The sequence below is a fragment of the Zychaea mexicana genome, assembly GCF_025766255.1.
Source record: "Zychaea mexicana strain RSA 1403 chromosome Unknown BDB00scaffold_41, whole genome shotgun sequence".
Taxonomy (NCBI): Eukaryota; Fungi; Mucoromycota; class Mucoromycetes; order Mucorales; family Lichtheimiaceae; genus Zychaea; species Zychaea mexicana.
The window spans coordinates 172,433-178,636 of NW_026516704.1; positions in this window are offsets into that span (position 1 = coordinate 172,433).

The following is a 6,204-nucleotide window of genomic DNA, read 5'->3' on the forward strand; positions in this document are numbered from 1 at the left end:
TAACTCGAGTAACTGATACAGTAATAATCTGAAAGAGGTATTGCCTTTAGGCATTTTTAGTGCAGTGACGACAATGACTTCAAGACCAAAATTATAAAAAACACCATTCTCACTCCTGTCAAGCAGAACAAATTTTCAGCATTGTTTGAAGGTAAAAGGGGGGTGGTAGGGGGCATTGCCCCCACCCGGGGTCTGGGGCAGAGCCCCAGTAAACTGGTCCCTGGAGGACAGATGCTGACACGCAGCGAAGCGGAGGGGCTCACATCGTCCGGAAGCGAAGCGGAGGGACCAGTTTATCTACTCTGAAAGAGAGAGAGGCCGTTACGATTCAATCCCAGCACTATCCTTTTTTAGATACCTCAATTTGCAACACCCATGCTATTTTTCCTTACATGTTCCTGAGAGACTTGGGTAAACTTCAACTTTGTGTCGTCTTTTTAGAGTATTACTATATTGCATTTCTCAATATGAGTTCCCAAGAGGTGTGTTACTTGATTTCATCTGCCATCAATGACATTTGAGGAGTTTTTGTGAAAATCGTTGAGCATCTTTCCCCATTTGCCAGGATTCTGACAAAAGTTTACTAACTAATTTTTTTCTGCACATTTCTCGACAAAGCAATCAACCGATCATGTCTGTTACTGTGGCTCAGATCGCAATGTGCCATGTCTAGTGCATTCTCGCAATGTTCGCCGTAGAATAGGCAACGTATGTTATAACCATGTATATTTAAATATTACTGCAGCAGCAGTTTGCTTACTTTGAAAGCTACGGATAGTTTGTTTCTGTAGACCCTACTGCGCCTACCTTTTGTGTCTGTGGCTCGAGCACCCATCGTCGGCGTAATCATAGAGAATGCCCACTTAACCCTATTAACCGCGGTACTGTCTACTTACTTATTTTAGGTGATAATGCAATTTTCGCTGAAGATTACTGACAATCCTCCTCCTACACTTCCTATAGCTACTACCTCGCCACCATCACCTGCACCTATCATCAACAGTTCGTCTCCACCAACTTCTCCTGTTGTCGCTGCCTCGCTACCACCACTACCCCCCTTTGTTGCTGCCTCGCCTTCATCGCCTGCTCCCACTGTTGCCAATCCTCCCTCAACAACTACGCCTACTCTTAACACCACTGCACGAGTTATGCGTTGCACCAGTTGTTGGGCACCAACGCACACGCGCCGCACCTACCGCCTCTGCCCTTTTAACCCAAGCAATGACCAGCATGAGCATGGGGCACAATACCGAATTGCGTGTGGAGCCACTTTTGATGCAGAAAATGTTTTTGGGCCAAACATATGCTATGCTGTGGGAGATTCCTTCCATCATCATGTGTTGCCGCGGATGAATTCCCGTTGTCCATTTTGTGGTGCGCTGATGTGGTTGGATGAAAAGCTCAAGGCATCGTCCATACGCAATCCTCGCTTTAGTCTCTGCTGTCTTTCCAGGAAAATTCAATTGCTACTTCCTCGCGCTCCTCCTGCTCTACTTTGCGACCTCCTAACGAATCGTGATCGCAATAATTTCGTTAGTGTCAACTTCCACACCAACATTAGGGCATATAACAGTATATTTGCATTTGCATCCATTCTTGGTGGTAACGTCGATCCAGTCCTAGCAAGTGGCGCTGGCGGCGTGCCCACTTACTGTATCAATGGTACAATGTACCATGCTGTTGGTGCACTGAGACCTGACAACTAGGCGCAAGCAAATTATTCGCAGATCTATTTCGCGGATACATAGGAGCAACTGGCAAGGCGTACGAGTTTGTTTTCCGGGCTTCTTCGTGAGACGATCCAATTGCTGTAAGGTGTCATGGAAACACACAATCCTTTGGCACGCACCTTCGTTTCTGCTATTGAAGCTCTTGGCGACCAACCACTTGGAACCCTTCAAGCTGTCATCCGGCAAAGCGATTTGGGCTGTCGCTATGACCAGCAGGGTTACCCTGAAGTAGCAGCAATGGTGGTAGAACGTACTGTGGATGGCACTGCACGGAGCATGACTTCGTCATTCACGATCGTGCAGAAGGTCTTCGTCGTATCAGCTCCTTGCATGCATCGTATATGCCGCTCCATTACGTCCTGATGTTCCCATTTGGCGATAATGGATGGTTCCAAGGTTTGACTTGCGAGTCGGTGTCGCACGACACGATCCAAGTAACGCTGCGTGAGTACTGCACGTACTTGCTCATGATCCGTAATAGCGACCGCGAATCGTTCCTGCACTACTATGGGCGTCTCTTCCAGCAGATGGTGGTTGACAACTATGCACGTGTCGAATTTTCCCGCCTTAACTTCATCCTCACCCACCAACGAACGATACATGCTGAGTTGTATAGTGGTGTTGGTGATAACGTCGATCCCAGGCAAATTGGTCGTGCAGTCATTTTGCCAACGTCGTTTACAGGTGGCCCTCGCTACATGAAGCAGATGCTACAGGATGGGTTAGCAATCGTTCGCCAGCGGGGTAACCCAACGCTTTTCGTTACGTTTACTTGCAATCTAAGATGGCCTGAAATCGTTGCCGAGCTTCTTCCTAGCCAGCAAGCATACAACCGACCAGATATTGCAACTCGGGTGTTTCACCTCAAACTCACCCAGTTGCTCAAGGATATCAAGGAGTCGAAATGCTTTGGTCAAGTCGCTGGATACTTGGCAACTGTCGAGTTCTAGAAGCGTGGTTTGCCGCACGTCTATATCCTGGTCATTTTGGAGCAAGAAGACCGTCCACGCAACCCCACTGACTACGACTAATTTGTATCTGCTGAGTTGCGAATCCCGTCACACAACTACAGTTGTATCGCACAGTGACAGCGTGCATGATACACGGCCCATGTGGTCCAGGCACAACCGCTGTATGTATGAAGGATAATCGTTGCTTGCAAGGCTATCCAAAACCATACAACAACGAAACACGCGTCAATCGAGATGGTTATCTAATCTATCGACGCCGTGAAAACCAACGTAACTATCACCACTTCCCCGCATCCAACTTTCTCGCCGACAACCGACATATTGTGCTGTATAGCCCCTATCTTAGTCAAAAATACGATGCACACATCAACGTTGAGATTTGCATATCTAACCGCGCCATAAAATATTTGTGCAAATACATCACGAAGGGCACCGACCGAGTGCAAATAGAAACAACACACGTCGCTGCCACCACCACCACTGATAATGCTGCTGCCGAGCCGGTCAATGAAGTAGAGCAATTCCAAAACGCTCGATACATTGGTCCGTGCGAGGCTATCCATCATACGTTCGAGTTTGATGTGCATATGCACTATCCAACAGTCGTACGTTTGGACCTTTACTTACCTGGCGAACAGATTGTCAATCTACGTGACGATATGACACCACAAGAAGTTCGAGCAGCGCGTGATGTGGCAGAATCCGGCACGAAGCTTCTTGCCTTTTTCCGCCTTTACGACGAAAATCGTGCAACAGAAGAGTATCTTTACTCAGATATCCCTCGGCACTACACCTGGGACAACAGAAATCGCCGTTGGAGCCCTCGCACCAACCCTCCTTTCCAAAATGTTGTCACACGTATATTCCATGCTTCCCTCTCGAACATGGAATTATATTGCCTTCGCCTCCTTCTGCTGTCTGTCCGTGCTCCCACTGGATTTGTTTCTCTGAGGCAGTATGAGGGAACAACATATGCGACGTTCTAGGAAGCTACTGTTGCCCGTGGTTTGTTAGAGTCCGACGAGGAATGGGATCGCTGTATGGCTGAGGTTGTCCAGGTTGCCCCATCAGCTGCAGCAATTAGACAGCTTTTTGTCTATATTCTGACAAATTGCTCTCCCTCTGACCCAGCATTACTGTGGACCACATATTGCGAGCGAATGGCAGACGACTACTTCTTTGAGATGCGCAGGACGCTCTCTCTGCCCAATGAAGTTGAGTTATCTGAGCAGCAGCTCGAGCAGATTTACCAGCGTGCACTTGGCGACATCGAAACCTGGCTGCAGGTCACCAGCCATCATCTTCCGAGTTTCCGTCGTTGCCGCAGACCTTCGTCACTGAGCTGGATCTCCTACCACGACTTCAAGGTCTGGCAATCCTTGAAGGCCGTGAATTTGATGTCAATGAGCAGTCTCGCGTCATTGAGACGCTATTGTCAACACTCAACGAAGAGCAACGAGCTGCATATGAAGCCATCACCGATGCAATGGACGTCCTCGCCCCCCATTATTACTCCCGTGTCTTCTTTGTCAACGGAGCTGGAGGTACCGGCAAATCCCAGTTGTTTAAGACACTGCTGAGTCGTGTCCGCTCGCGTGGTGAAATTGTACTACCTATTGCTACGTCTGGTATTGCTGCAATCTTGCTTCCTAGTGGCCGTACCGCGCACAATCGTTTTAAGATCCCTTTGAACGCTGATGCCGATACTACATGCAATCTTCGCCTTGGTGGTCCCCACGCATATCTTATACAGCAAGCCTCTCTCATTATTTGGGATGAGGCTGTCATGTGCAGCAAGCACAACTTTGAAGCTGTTGACCGGTCACTGCGTGACATCATAGGTGCTATTGATCCAGTATATGGACAAATCCCTTTTGGTGGCAAGGTCGTGGTATTTGGTGGTGACTTCCGACAAGTGCTTCCTGTGGTAAAGAGGGGTACTCGGTCAGAGATAGTAGGCAACACTATCTGCGCAACGTCGTTCTGGCAGCATCACGTTCAAGTCTTGCATCTTACCACCAATATGCGCATGCGTCAGGCTGGCCCTAATGCCGCCGCATTTGCTGATACCCTTTTAGCAATTGGTAATGGGCAACTGCCTTACACTGAAGCTGTCCAAATTCCTGAACGACGGCGCATGGATGCAAATGACATTATGCTACTCATTGATGTCGTATATCCAGCGATCCGCTCTTTCAACCCCCAACCAGAGCATTATCATGGTCGCGCTATTTTGGCAGCAAAGAATGTTGACGTCGACGATATCAACGAGGCTGGATACACACTTTTCCCTGGTGAAGGCCGAGAGTACACCTCTTCCGACCGCATTATTGATGCTGATGATCCAGACTACGCCCGAGCAAACTATCCCGTCGAATTCCTGAATAGTTTGAGTGCCAGTGGTATCCCATCCCATTCTTTGCAGCTCAAGGTGGGTATGCCATTGGTGCTTTTGCGCAACATCAACCCGGATGCAGGTCTGTGCAATGGCACAAAACTTTTTGTTACCTGCCTTCTCGACCATTGCATTGCTGTTAAGTGGATCGACTAAGGGCATGCAGGGCAGGTGCATTATCTCCCTCGCATTAATATGTGTATGTCTGAGGGTGATTATCCTTTTATCCTTTGCCGCCGTCAATTTCCTGTCCACCCAGCCTTCGCAATAATCATTCACAAGGCGCAAGGCCAAACACTCGAGCATGTTGGCATTCGCCTTCTGGAGCCTGTCTTTGCGCATGGTCAACTGTATGTTGCACTTTCCCGTGCCACCAATCCCAACAATATCTGCATTGCCATCGACCTCCAAAATTCTACCGACCTTAACACAGCTTCCACCACCAACATCGTCTACCATGAGGTGCTCCTAAATCCTCCTCCTCCTCAACAACCGCAACTACAACAAACACAACCATCACAGCACACACAACACACTAGCACCGACGAGTAAAGCTTTACGCTGCTCTACCCATCCTCACTACTACCACCATAATCACAATATAGATTTCGTTTTTCTTCTGTTATTTCTATTATTATCATTATTCATCTATTTCTGTCTATTCCACTGTCAAGCATCATCTGTCGCCCTGTTTTTTGATTCTAAAATACAATATAATTAGGTAGGGGTTCGGGCTTAGAGGGGGTATTGGGGGGACGCAAATATGATCATCAATGTCATATTATCAAAAGCATCTCCAGATTGTAACAAAGAATAGGGTTTTGGTCTTTGCTTAAGTAGAGCGAGCTTGGTTGAACGTGTAACCATCGCATCTTTCATGAAGTCCGAAGTTTTCTATCTCAACAAAATGTCCAAGACCCATTTCAAGAGCAAGAGATTTCTACCTTTGAAGATTCTAACCTGTTGCGAGGTGTACATCGAATTGCACGACCACCTCATTATTTGCGAGGATTGCCGATGTGTTGGGCATGAATCATCAGAGAGTACGGACTGCATCAACTCAGGTAATTAGCGTTGACACGGTAAAATGATACAAATATTCTTACTG